Source organism: Oncorhynchus keta, chromosome 21, assembly GCF_023373465.1.
Source record: "Oncorhynchus keta strain PuntledgeMale-10-30-2019 chromosome 21, Oket_V2, whole genome shotgun sequence".
Lineage (NCBI taxonomy): Eukaryota > Metazoa > Chordata > Actinopteri > Salmoniformes > Salmonidae > Oncorhynchus > Oncorhynchus keta.
Genome location: NC_068441.1, coordinates 44,966,149 through 44,980,904, shown reverse-complemented (window position 1 = coordinate 44,980,904; position 14,756 = coordinate 44,966,149). Strand labels below are relative to the sequence as shown.

At 42.6% G+C, this 14,756-nt stretch overlaps 1 long non-coding RNA gene across 1 annotated transcript; it reads left to right on the top strand.

The window, feature by feature from the left end:
- Positions 1 to 1,110: 1,110 nt before the first annotated feature.
- LOC127910549 (uncharacterized) lies at positions 1,111 to 13,920 on the top strand. Its single transcript, XR_008075231.1, has 3 exons — positions 1,111 to 1,291; positions 9,496 to 10,794; positions 10,917 to 13,920. It is a non-coding gene; the product is annotated as an uncharacterized LOC127910549 (long non-coding RNA).
- The last annotated feature ends 836 nt before the right edge of the window (positions 13,921 to 14,756 follow it).

Sequence of the window (14,756 nt, the reverse complement as noted above, 5' to 3'; positions counted from 1 at the left end):
TGAGGGCCCTCGGAGTGTGGTGTCACTCAACGTCAACAAAGAGATGATCGTGGACTTCAGGAAACAGCAGAGGGAGCAACCTCCATCCATATCGACAAGACAGTGGTGAAGAAGGTCATTTCCTCGGCACACAACGTCACGGACAATCTGAAATTTTACAGCGTGGTGATGAAGGCGCTTCTTCAACCTGAGGAGGCTGAAGAAATTTGGCTTGTCACACTCACAAACTTTTACAGATGCACAATCGAGTGCATACTATCGGACTGTATCAACACCTGGTACGGCAACTGCACCGTCCTCAACTGCACGGCTGTCCAGAGGGTAGTGCGGTCTGCACAACACATCACCGGGAGCAAACAACCTGCCCTCCAGCTTATGCCTGCCCATGCCATAACCCCACTGCCAAACATGGGGCACCATGTTCACAACGTTAACATCAGCAAACTGCTCACCCACACGACACCATAAACGCCATAAAAGGATGAATCCATTAAGAGCACACTTCTCCAGCGTGCCAGTGGCCATCGAAGGTGAGAATTTGCCCACTGAAGTCAGTTACAACGCCGAACTGCAGTCAGGTCGAGACCCTGATGAGGACGACAAGCACAAAGATGAGCTTCCCTGAGAAGGTTTCTGACAGTTTGTGCAGAAAGACTTTGGTTCTGCACACCCACAGTTTCATCAGTTGTCCAGGTGGCTGGTCTCAGATGATTCCGTGTGTGAAGAAGCCAGATGTCAAGGTCCTGGGCTGGTGTGGTTATATATGGTCTGCGGATGTGAGGCTGGTTGGCCATACGGCCAAATTCTCTAAAACAACATTGGAGGCATCTTAAGGTTGCGACATTGACATTAAATTCTATGGCAACATCTAAGGTGGACATTTCTGCAGTCGGCATGCCAATTGCACACTCCCTCTAAACTGGACATCTGTGGCTTTATGTTGTGTGACAATACTGCACATTTTAGAGTGGCATTGTATTGTCCCCAGCACAAGATGCACCTGTGTAATGACCATGCTGTTTAATCAGCTTCTTGATATGCCACACCTGTCAGATGGATGGATTATCTTGGTGTAGGAGAAATGCTCACTAACAAATTTGTGCACAACATTTGAGAGAAATTGAGCGCATGGAACCTTTCTGGGATCTTTTATTTTCAGCTCATGAAACATGGGACCAACACTTTACATGTTGCATTTATATTTTTTCTCAGTGTATGTCCCCGTCAGTCAAACAATAGCTGGGAAAAAGACACAGTCAGGACCACAGAGTCTACTGTCACTGAACCACAGGTGAGTGATGTCGTGTCTATTGATGGATTTCCTGTTTATATGTTGTGATTCGTTGTGAATCACCAGTGTAGAGCAAATCAGTCATGTAGAGCTATTCAGGCCTCCATTCCAACCATCAAGACCCTCTGTGTTGATAGTCTGGACAGCCTGCTTAGTGGTTGCTTAGAGGTCTGTTATCACAAGGAAAGTATTTGAGTTTCAAAATTGGGGTGTTTAAGGTACCGTGTACTACACTGTCTGTTTGAGTTGTAGAGAAGGATGTTGAAGTTGCAGTTATGTCGTGAGGAGAACACACTGGAGTCATTTATTATTTGGTTGGAGTGGGCAATATATACTGTAGGTGGAGCTATTTAACAAATCATAACACCAGTTGTGGAATCTCAGGGTTTGACCCTGGCATCCTCTCTCTCTCACTCTCTCTCACTCTCTCTCTCTCCATCTCTCTTTCTCTCTCTCTCCCTCTTTCTCTCACTCTGTGTGTGTGTGTGTGTGTGTGTGTGTGTGTGGGTGTGTATGTGTGTGCGCGCGTGTGTGTGTGTGTGTGTGTGTGTGTGTGTGTGTGTGTGTGTGTGTGTGTGTGTGTGTGTGTGTGTGTGTGTGTGTGTGTGTGTGTGTGTGTGTGTGTGTCCACATGCTTGAAAATAAAATCTCTACAATGTTTTTTGTGCGTTCTGTAAAAAAAATGTTTTCGCTAAATTTAACCCTCATTGTGTGTGTGTGTGTGTGTGTGTGTGTGTGTGTGTGTGTGTGTGTGTGTGTGTGTGTGTGTGTGTGTGTGTGTGTGTGTGCCCACATGCTTGAAAATAAAATCTCTACAATGTTTTTGTGCGTTCTGTAAAAAAAATGTTTTCGCTAAATTTAACCCTCATTGTCCACTGTGCGTGTGTGTGTGTGTGTGTGTGTGTGTGTGTGTGTGTGTGTGTGCCCACATGCTTGACTTGCATCATAGAAAAGTGTGACATCTTAGAATTTTAGTGTGAGATCGAAGTTATTCCGAGTGTTAGAAAGGCATTATTTTTTTCCCCTTTTTGGCTGAGAAGGGGGTGAAAAGGGGGCATTGTGGAATTATTTAAGATAGTCTTTGAAGAGGTAGGATTTCAGATCAAATCAAATCAAATTGCATTGGTCACATACACATGATTATTTATTTATTGATTTATTATTTGTATTTATCCGTTATTTTACCAGGTAAGTTGACTGAGAACACGTTGTCATTTACAGCAACGACCTGGGGAATAGTTACAGGGGAGAGGAGAGGGATGAATGAGACAAGTTTCTGGTTAGCAGATGTTAATGCGAATGTAGCGATATGCTTGTGCTTCTAGTTCTGACAGTGCAGTAATATCTAACAAGCAATCTAACAAATTCACCTGACTACCTTATACATACAAATGTAAAGGGATGAATAAGAATATGTATATATAACAATATGAATGAGCCATAGCTTATTTAAAGTGGCTAGTGATAACTTTATTAAATCCATTTATTAAATGTATTAAAGTGGCCAGAGATTTGAGTCTCTATTTAGGCAGCAGCCATTCCATGTTAGTGATGGCTGTTTAACAGTCTGATGGCCTTCAGATAGAAGCTGTTTAACAGTCTGATGGCCTTCAGATAGAAGCTGTTTAACAGTCTGATGGCCTTCAGATAGAAGCTGTTTAACAGTCTGATGGCCTTCAGATAGAAGCTGTTTAACAGTCTGATGGCCTTCAGATAGAAGCTGTTTAACAGTCTGATGGCCTTCAGATAGAAGCTGTTTAACAGTCTGATGGCCTTCAGATAGAAGCTGTTTAACAGTCTGATGGCCTTCAGATAGAAGCTGTTTAACAGTCTGATGGCCTTCAGATAGAAGCTGTTTAACAGTCTGATGGCCTTCAGATAGAAGCTGTTTAACAGTCTGATGGCCTTCAGATAGAAGCTGTTTAACAGTCTGATGGCCTTCAGATAGAAGCTGTTTAACAGTCTGATGGCCTTCAGATAGAAGCTGTTTAACAGTCTGATGGCCTTCAGATAGAAGCTGTTTAACAGTCTGATGGCCTTCAGATAGAAGCTGTTTAACAGTCTGATGGCCTTCAGATAGAAGCTGTTTAACAGTCTGATGGCCTTCAGATAGAAGCTGTTTAACAGTCTGATGGCCTTCAGATAGAAGCTGTTTAACAGTCTGATGGCCTTCAGATAGAAGCTGTTTAACAGTCTGATGGCCTTCAGATAGAAGCTGTTTAACAGTCTGATGGCCTTCAGATAGAAGCTGTTTTAACAGTCTCTTTGATGCATCTGTACTGACCTTGTCTTCTGGATGATAGCGGGGTGAACAGGTAGTGGCTCGGGTGGTTGTTGTCCTTGATGATCTTTTTGGCCTTCATGTGACATCGGGTGCTATAGGTGTCCTGGAGGGCAGGTAGTTTGCCCCCGGTGATGCGTTGTGCAGACCGCACTACCCTTTGAAGAGACTTGAGGTTGTGGGCGGAGCAATTGCTGTACCAGGCGGTGATACAGCCCGACAGGATGATCTCGATTGTGCATTTGTAAAAGTTTCTGAGTGTTTTAGGTGACAAGCCAAATTTCTTCAGCCTCCTGAGGTTGAAGAGGCGCTGTTGCGCCTTCTTTACCACGCCTGTATGTGTGGGTGGACCATTTCAGTTTGTCCGGGATGTGTGTGCCGAGGAACTTAAAAATGTCCACCTTCTCCACTACTGTCCTGTCGATGTGGAATGGGGGATGCTCCCTCTGCTGTTTCCTGAAGTCCACGATCATCTCCTTTGTTTTGTTGATGTTGAGTGAGAGGTTGTTTTCCTGACACCACACTCTGAGGGCTTTCACCTCCTCCCTGTAGGCCGTCTCGTCGTTGTTGGTAATCAAACCTACCACTGTAGTGTCGTCTGCAAACTTGATGGTTGAGTTTGAGGCTCAGCGGGGTGGAGATGTTGTTACCTACCCTCAACACCTGGGGGCGGCCTGACAGAAAGTCCAGGACTCAGTTGCACAGGGCGTGGTGGAGACCCAGGCCCTCCAAACTCCAGTTTGGAGGGTTCTCTGGTGTTAAATGCTAAGCTGTAGGCAATGAACAGCATTCTTACATAGGTATTCCTCTTGTTTCGAGCGGGATAGGGCAGTGTGCAGTGTGATGGCAATTGTGTTGTCTGTGGACCTATTGGGGCAGTAAGCAAATTGAGAAGGTTCTGGGGTGTCAGTTAAAGTAGAGGTGATATGATCCTTGACTAGTCTCTCAAAGCACTTCATGATGACAGAAATGTGCGATAGTTATTTAGTTCAGTTGCGCCAAATACAACAGGTGTAGACCCTACTGTGAAATGCTTACTTTCAGGCTCTAACCAATAGTGCAAAAAAGGTGTTAGCTGAACAATAGGTAACTAAAGAAATAAAACAACAGTAAAACGACAGGCTATATACAGTAGCGAAAGACAATAAAAGTAGTGAGGCTACATACAGACACCGGTTAGTCAGGCTGATTGAGGTAGTATATACATGTAGATATGGTTAAAGTGACTATGCATATATGATGAACAGAGAGTAGCAGTACCGTAAAAGAGGGGGTGGCGGGTGGCGGGACACAATGCAGATAGCCCGGAATTGGAACACAGACTGCAAGCCAGGCCTAGTCACCCAACATCGGTGTCCAACTTCACTAATGCTCTTGTTCCCGCAGCAATGTTCCAACATTTAGTGGAAAACCTTCCCAGAAGAGTGGAGGCTGTTATAGCATCAAAGGGGGGACCAACTCCATATTAATGCCCATGATTTTGAAATGAGATATTCAACATACACTAAGTGACTTTTGGTACACTTAGTGTATGTAGACGTTAGCTAAAATGATGACAGCAATGTAGGCTGTGTAGGGTTAAGGTATGAAGGTTTGGCTTGGAGATTTTTCTTTCATCTGGCCACAGACTGCCGCTGTGTTTTGCACTGAAGTCCACAAGGGAAGGGAAAAGTTGAGAGAAGGAAAGTGCGTAGATGCAAGAAGGAATTGTACAACGAGTAAAGTGATGACGCTGTATGTGTTTGTGATCAGGGGTGGCAGTGTAGCCTCGTGGTTAGAGTGTTGGACTAGTAACCGGAAGGTTGCGAGTTCAAACCCCCGAGCTGACAAGGTACAAATCTGTCGTTCTGCCCCTGAACAGGCAGTTAACCCACTGTTCGCAGGCCGTCATTGAAAATAAGAATATGTTCTTAACTGACTTGCCTGGTTAAATAAAGAAAAAATAAAAATAAAAGTGAACTGTGTTTTCAGGTAATCAGGGATTTATTCATTCTGGCGATTTCTGTTGCTAAACGTTTCTTAAATTGAAACAAACGGAATGAAACGGTATGGGCCTACCTGAATTTGACCAGCATAAACTCTTGTTTTAGTTGCAAAACAGAACTGTTTGGACTAATGATTACACCCGAGATCAGCTAGTTGCAAGGCAAGAGTTTGTTAGGCTGTGTAGAATGTGTCCCTGTCTGTCACCTTGATGACTCCAACCTGTGCACCTACGTTATAAATGTTCATTCATAGGTTCAGTGGTGGGAAAAGTGCTAAATTGAGTAAAACTAAACTACCTTAATAGAAAATGACTCAAGTTAAAGTCACCCAGTAAAATACTACTTGAGTAAAAGTCTAAAGTATTTGGTTTTAAAAATACTTAAGTATCAAAAGTAAATGGAATTTCTAAAATGTACTTAAGTATCAAAAGTAACATAATAAATAATTTCAAGTTCCTCATTTGAAGCAAACCAGACGGCACAATTTTAACTTTTTTTTAACGAATAGCCAGGGGCACACTCCAACACTCCAACACTCAGATGTAATTTACAAACATAGCCTTTCTGTTTAGTGAGTCTGCCAGATCAGAGGCAGTAGGGTTGACTAGGGATGTTCTCTTGATATGTGTGAATTGGACCATATTCCTGTCAAAATGTAACGAGCACTTATCAATGTTATATTGAACTGGGTGAATGGAATATGAATGAGTCATCCAATATGCTGTAACATAAATAAGGCCATGCTCATAAAAAAAATCGTCCTCCCTAAAATTAAATAGCACACACACACACACACACACACACACACACACACACACACACACTCTTACAAACACAAATGCGCACTTTGATCAATTTCTACAGAATGCCCCATAAACAAGTCAATATATTAGTTAACAATTATAAAATAATAGCTGCTTCCTTGTGGCCAGGTGTGTAAAGGTGCTCCTCTCTCTCCATCTGAGCAGAACCTACGGTATCTACCTGTGATTCACTCTACAACAGTGAAACAAACATTAGGCAGCAGGTAACATAGATGGTTGTTCGGTTTCCCATTAATAACTAAAGGGGTAAAAAGTTCAGTCAAAATCTTAAGATTTACATTAGTAAGTCTCAACACTGCTTGATATTATAGATCCACACAAGTACTTTTTTGACAGGAAAAGGGTCAAGAGTATCCAGGAAAAAGGCAATGTTGCACTTTGCTATATTGTAGGAGCACTGCAGAAAGCCCAGCATGAAGTTCACAGCAGAATATGATTACTGTAATTACCTAGTTTCATTCTAGGTTCCTTCCTTAAACTGTAGGGTTCCTTCTTTGTTCCTAGCCACCGTGGTTCTGCCTCTGCCTTCTTAGCTTGCTCTTTGAGAGTTTAAGCTGGGTAACTGTAAAACACTGTAAAACTAATTTGTGACAACTGCTGAAGTAAAAAAGGCTTTATAAAATACATTTGACTGAATTGAAAATATTTGACATAAAGATGCGTCCCCCCCCAAAAAAGAATATGGGTTTTTCATCCTGTAATAAACAACTGACCTAACACCCCTCTTCTGTCAGAGCAAACAATAAGTTAATATTCTATAGCTACATGCTGCACTACAGACACCAAAATATGACTATTGATCTCTTCTTTTTACCTGTGTTTTTAATATATTGTATGACATTACATTTTATGTATATTTCTACATACAGTACCAGTCAAAGGTTTGGACACACCTACCCATTAAAGGGTTTTATTTATTTTTACTATTTTCTACATTGTAGAATAGGAGTGTGCAAAGCTGTCGTCAAGGCGAAGGGTGGCTACATTCAAGAATCTCACATATAAAATATATTTCGATTTGTTTAACACTTTCTTTCATTACTAAATAATTCCATATTTGTTGTTTCATAGTTTTGGTGTCTTCACTATTATTCTACAATGTAGAAAATAGTAAAAATAAAGAAAAATCCTGGAATTCCAAATAAACTACTGAAAAAGTTGCTTCCTGTGCTTGGCTCTCCAATGTTGATCATAATAAATGTCTCTCTATCCACCGGATGTGTACCAAACTCACTAAAAGTGGTAGTAATAAAGCCTCTCTTGAAAAAGCCAAACCTTGACCCAGAAAATATAAAAAACTATCGGCCTATATCGAATCTTCCATTGCTCCCAAAAATGTTAGAAAACTCTGTTGCGCAGCAACTCACTGCCTTCCTGAAGACAAACAATGTATAATGCTTCAGTCTGGTTTTAGACCCCATCATAGCACTGAAACTGCACTTGTGAAGGTGGCTTATTACCTTTTAATGCCGTCAGACCGAGGCTCTGCATCTGTCCTCGTGCTCCTAGACCTTAGTGCTGCTTTTGATACCATCGATCACCACATTATTTTGGAGAGTTTGGAAACCCAAATTGGTCTACACGGACAAGTTCTGGCCTGGTTCAGATCTTATCTGTCGGAAAGATATCAGTTTGACTCTGTGAATGGTTTGTCCTCTGACAAATCAACTGTCAATTTCAGTGTTCCTCAAGGCTCCGTTTTAGGACCACTATTGTTTTCACTGTATATTTTACCCCTTGGGGATGTCATTCGAAAACATAATGTTAACTTTCACTGCTATGTGGATGACACACAGCTTCACATTTCAATGAAACATGGTGATGCCCCAAAATTGCCCTCGCTAGAAGCCTGTGTTTCAGACATAAGGAAGTGGATGGCTGCAAACTTTCTACTTTTAAACTCGGACAAAACAGAGATGCTTGTTCTAGGTCCCAAGAAACAAAGAGATCTTCTGTTGAATCTGACAATTAATCTTGATGGTTGAACAGTCGTCTCAAATAAAACTGTGAAGGACATCAGCGTTACTCTGGACCCTGATCGCTCTTTTGATGAACGTATACTGTTTCAAGGACAGCTTTTTTCCATCTACGTAACATTGCAAAAATCATAAACTTTCTGTCCAAAAATGATGCAGAATAATTAATCCATGCTTTTGTTACTTCTAGGTTAGACCACTGCAATGCTCTACTTTCCGGCTACCCGGATAAAGCACTTCAGTTAGTGCTAAATACGGCTTCTAGAACCAATTTTTTTAAATCATATTATCCCAGTGCTAGCCTCCTTACACTGGCTTCCTGTTAAGGCAAGGGCTGATTTCAAGGTTTTCCTGCTAACCTACAAAGCATTACATGGGCTTGCTCCTACCTATCTTTCCGATTTGGTCCTGCCGTACATACTTACACGTACGCTACGGACACAAATGCAGGCCTCCTATTTGTTCCTAGAATTTCTAAGCAAGCAGCTGGAGGCAGGGCTTTCTCCAATAGAGCTCCATTTTTACGGAATGGTCTGCCTACCCATGTGAGAGACGCAGACTCGGTCTCAACCCTTAAGTCTTTATTGAGACTCATCTCTTCAGTAGGTCCTATGATTGAGTGTAGTCTGGCCCAGGAGTGTGAAGGTGAACGGAAAGGCTCTCGAGCAACGAACCGCCCTTCCTGTCTCTGCCTCGCCGGTTCCCCTCTCTCCACTGGGATTCTCTGCCACTGGCTTAATGGTGCTCTTCCATGCCGTCCCTAGGAGGAGTGCGTCACTTGAGTGTGTTGAGTCACTGACTTGATCATCCTGTCTGCGTTGGCGCCCCCCCTTGGGTTGTGCCGTGGCGGAGATCTTTGTGGGCTATATCCCTCTAGTGGTGTGGGGGCTGTGCTTTGGCAAAGTGGGTGGGGTTATATCTTGCCTGTTTGGCCCTGTCCGGGGGTATCATCGGATGGGGCCACAGTGTCTCCTGACCCCTCCTGTCTCAGCCTCCAGTATTTATGCTGCAGTAGTTTGTGTCGAGGGGCTAGGGTCAGTCTGTTATATCTGGAGTACTTCTCCTGTCTTATCCGGTGTCCTGTGTGAATTTAAGTATGCTGTCTCTAATTCTCTCTTTCTCTCATTCTCTGTCTCAGAGGACCTGAGCCCGAGGACCATGCCTCAGGACTACCTGGCATGATGACTCCTTCTGTCCCCAGTCCACCTGGCCGTGCTGCTGCTCCAGTTTCAACTGTTCTGCCTGCGGCTATGGAACCCTGACATGTTCCCCGGACGTGCTACCTGTTTTGACCTCTTCTCCCTGTTTCCCTCTCTCCCTCTCTCTCTTTCTCTCAATTCAATTCAATTCAAGGGCTTTATTGGCATGGGAAACATGTGTTAACATTGCCAAAGCAAGTGAGGTAAGGTGAGGTGAGGTCTCTCTCTCTCTCTCCGAGGAGACTATCACCATGGCGATTATGACCATTCTTCTGCTTCTCAGCGCTGACTTGGCTTTGGGCAATGCAAGTAAGAGACACACACACACACACCCTTTACATTATTAATTCTGTATTTTTTATGTTGTAGCAAAATTGTGTGTGTATATTTGACACCGTTCCACCTATTCCACTCCAGTCATTACAACAAGCCCGTCCTCCCCAATTAAGGTGCCACCAACCTCCTGTGGTGTGTGTGTGTGTGTGTGTGTGTGTGTGTGTGTGTGTGTGTGTGTGTGTGTGTGTGTGTGTGTGTGTGTGTGTCGTATTTAAAATAACACCACTGTTGATGTTTCAGAGGCCAATGATGTGGATCAACTCCTTGCTTTTGGTATGTTTTATACGGCCCCCTGCAGTAAAACATCAGAATTTATGTCTCCACTCAAATAGCTAATATTCCACCATCATCATTGACTTGTCTCTGTTGTCTATATTTTTGTAGAGGACAAAGGAGAGGAGGCAAACTGTGTTGAACAAAAACCATCTCCCATTTTAAACCCCTGGTGGTAACAGATGCAACATAATATGGGGTGTGTATCACTTTGACTTACAGAGGCTAAGGGGGTGGCGGAGCTGCATGAGTTGCAGCAGGTGCAGGAGGAGGAGCAGGAGGTGCAGGAGGAGGAGCAGCAGGTGCAGGAGGAGGAGCAGGAGGTGCAGGAGGAGGAGCAGCAGGTGCAGGAGGAGGAGCAGCAGGTGAAGGAGGAGGTGCAGGAGGAGGAGCAGGAGGTGCAGGAGGAGGAGCAGGAGGTGCAGGAGGAGGAGCAGCAGGTGCAGGAGGAGGAGCAGCAGGTGCAGGAGGAGGTGCAGGAGGAGGAGCAGGAGGTGCAAGAAGAGGAGCAGGAGGTGCAAGAGGAGGTGTTGAGAGAGAGCAGGAGCTTGTGTCCCTCAGGCTGGACCAAATACGGATCCCGCTGTTTGATGTTTGTTCATGGCCCCAGCACATGGATTGAGGCAGAGGTACAGTGAACACATATCTGTATCAGCAAACGTTAGACGGCATTGTTTTTTTTTTATAACAATTACAACTTGTAAGTAGAATACAATACAAGCACAATTACTCTGTATTCTATCCCCTCTAGCGGTACTGTGTGCACTGCGGAGCGAACCTGGCGTCAGTTCACAACTCCCAGGAGTATCATTTTCTGCAGGAGCTGGTTAGGAGCCATACCAATGGGTTCCCAGGCACCTGGATCGGAGGCTCTGATGCCGTCTATGTAAACTCTTCTTTAATATCTTTACATTTTGCTTAATGTTTTATTTATGCTGAACAAAAATATAAATGCAACAATTTCCAAGATTTTACTGTTACTGTTCATATAATGAAATCAGTCAATTGAAATAAATTATTTAGGCCCTAATCTGTTGGTCACAGATACTTTAAAAAAAAGTGGGACGTGGATCAGAAAACCAGCCAGTATCTGGTGTGACCACCATTTGCCTCCTGCAGCGCGACACATCTCCTTCATATGGAGTTGACCAGGCTGTTGATTGTGGCCTGTGGAATGTTGTCCCACTCTTCTTCAATGGCTGTGCGTACGCGTCGATCCAGTACATGCCAAACATGCTCAATGGTATGCAGGCCATTTTCAGCCTTCCAGGATTTGTGAACAGATCCTTGCGACATGGGGCTGTGCATTATTATGCTGAAACATGAGGTGATGGCGACAGAAGAATGCCACTACAATGGGCCTCAGGATCTCATCATTGGTAAAATACAATTCTGTTTGTTGTCCGTAGTTTATTGCCTGCCCACACAATAATCACACCGCCACCATGGGGCGGCTACAATATGCTGCCCAAACATTTTAAAATGTTACCAAGGTGACATCGTCCACTGAACTCCCTTTCACCCTCAAAAGAGTCAGAGTTAATCTTACCAAAAACTATAAACCTGTAGCTTATTTTCAGTTTTTTTGTAAAATATTTATGAAATGTACACAAAACGCATTAGCTAGCTAGTGTCTTGTGAACTAAACTCAAATCAATCCATATGAAACGAAAGGCAGAGATGCTAACAACACCAGTTCACACACTCAATGCTGAATACGCTCTACAGCTAGCTAGCTAGTTAGCTAGTGTAGTGAAGTTCTAGCTATTGGACTAATTACTTCTCATGATGTCTGTTCTGCCATGGTCAGTGTGCCGAGTGCTACAAAACAGCTGACTGCTCTCTGCTGCGTTATCGCGTTGGCCAAATGTGACAAAGTAGCAAGGCACAGTGCCAGCGGTCAGAGTCAGATACATGTTGATTTTTTAGAACAGTCCATGGGTTGCAACCAAAATTATTTTCCAATCGTTTAGTTCTGAACAGAACCATACTTTTTTCCATTCTGTTCCACTGTTTCGACCAGCAAAATAAAGTTCACAATCAGTTTGAACCTAAAACATTTATAGGTTTACAGCTCACCTTTTGTTCCTTTTTAAACCTCCAAAATATACAATATAAAACAATGTCCATACAAACTATCCAAAACCAAATGTTAATTAAACTAAATCAGCCTGCTTTTCTGTTTTAATCAGGTTAGTAATTAGTTCACACAGGCTTAGAAGAATCCTGTGATGGCGGGACATTTCCTGGCAACAGTAGTCCTTGCAGTGCTTCTGTCATTAAGTCTTGGAGTCCCAGACACTTCTCAGCTGCAGATATAATGATGCCCAGCTTCTTGGACTTCATGGACACTTGAGAAGTACAATTATTAACTGTGGATATAAATGCTACAAAATCCACCTTCACAATAAGTGTATCCAGATTGATTGATGTTTAACTTTTGCAACTGTTTGTGGTGCATCCACCACCATGTCTTCTTCAGAACTGTTGCCTCTCACCCCTTTAACTCTCTTCACTGCCTCCACATAGGAGATTTGCTGTACAGTGTTGGGGAATAATCAGAATTGGTTGGTAACATAGGTAAGATGTTTTATATTCATCATATGTTTGTAAGTTACTTCTCATCAGAATGTTATTTTTGTATAATACTGTGGCGGGGTTGCAGTTATCTGTTCTATGTCAAGACTAAGTTGCATGGGCCGCAGAGAGGGGAGAGGTCAAGGTGTCATCATGTGTAAACATATCTTTTGCTCCACTGTGTCTGTGTGCCAGTCACTCCCTATTTTTCCCATCGGGGAGAGGAGGATGGCAGTGTCTGGAATCATTCTATGCTCTCCGTGAGCTTGTCCAGGATTGGTTGTATTTAGAATTGGTTGTATCTAAATGGCAATTTGATATATGCCTGTTGATATGGAGGGTTGGTTTATGGTTCTGGGTTTGAGTAAGGAGACAAAGCTGAACGATTTATTATGTCTATGCTGTCTGACTATGTGTGTTCTTTGCTATTAAAGGATCTCAGTTGCAATGTAGTGGGGCTCTCAGAGAATTCATGGATAGACACTGAATTGATTTCTCTGAGAGTCACAGGGTTGTGATAGAGCTCATATAAGTAAAGATGGACTTTGATAACTAACTCTGACTTGTGTGTGGTTTGCGCTCATGATTTGGTAAATAGAGGAAATTTCCACGACAACAGACCTGATACTACACATCAACCTCTTTCAACCTGATGAGGCACTCAGGGAATTTGGAAATATGATCCCCAACACAGTTACAACATTTTACATATTCAATGACATATTCCTTCTGTCTGCAAACACTTAACACGGCCAAACTTTTTATCCCAACTTTACATAGGGTGGTAAATACTCATCAAACATCAATAATACAGATAACTTAGATCATTTCTTCCATTGTCCATACGGATCAAGCGACGTGCATTAACTACTCCTGGAATTTCTGGGCTAAGATATTGATTATCAATGTCCGATAGGACGCCAGATACTGGTCTGATACTCCTTCCATTTCAATATTATCGCTTGCACAGTGCTCCTTGGGATGTTTAAAGCTTGTGAAATCTTTTTGTATATTAGTCATTTAGGTCAACATTGGATCATTCAGAGATCCTCACTGATCTTCTGGAGAGAGTTTGCTGCACTGAAAGTAAAGGGGCTGAATAATTTTGCACGCCCAATTTTTCAGTTTTTGATTTGTTAAAAAAGTTTGAAATATCCAATAAATGTCGTTCCACTTCATGATTGTGTCCCACTTGTTGTTGATTCTTCACAAAAAAATACAGTTTTATATCTTTATGTTTGAAGCCTGAAATGTGGCAAAAGGTCGCAAAGTTCAAGAGGGCCGAATACTTTCGCAAGGCACTGTACATGTACACCAACTGGCAAAGACACTGGAATGAGTTTCTGAGTAACAGAGGGCTTTGCATAGGCGCTTTGTTTAGATTTTTATGGGACTGAAAAAAAATGCCTGAAACATAAAATAACATTAACTGGTTCTTAAGATTTTAAAATAAGGGTTCTGTTCCAGAACAGTATAGATCACTTTTGTTTTTGGTTCAGGTTCTGTTCCTCAAATCATTTCAATATTTTTGGTCCCTGAACTGGGTCCAACCCATAGAACTGTCCCATAACTTTGGCCATAAAACTTCATCAGCAAACTGGTAAACTAGCTACCATACGTCTATTCAAACCAGCTTGTACAAGGCTGCTAGCTGGAGCATGGTTTGCCGTAGTAGACAATGCATCACAGCTTCCAAGACCAGAGTGATTTTCAGTATTAGGAACTAGTGTGAAGCAGATGAGAAAAAGAAAAAACACACACAAAAAACGAGTTACACTTCCTACAAGTGCACCTACTGCACCTGTACATAGCACATCTGTAAACAGCCCATCTATCTACCTCATCCCCATACTGTATTTATTTATTTATCTTGCTCATTTGCACCCCAGTATCTCTACTTGCACATTCATCTTCTGCACATCTACCATTCCAGTGTTTAATTGCCATATTGTAATTACTTCGCCACCATGGCCTATTTACTGCCTTAACTCCCTTATCTTACCTCATTTGAACT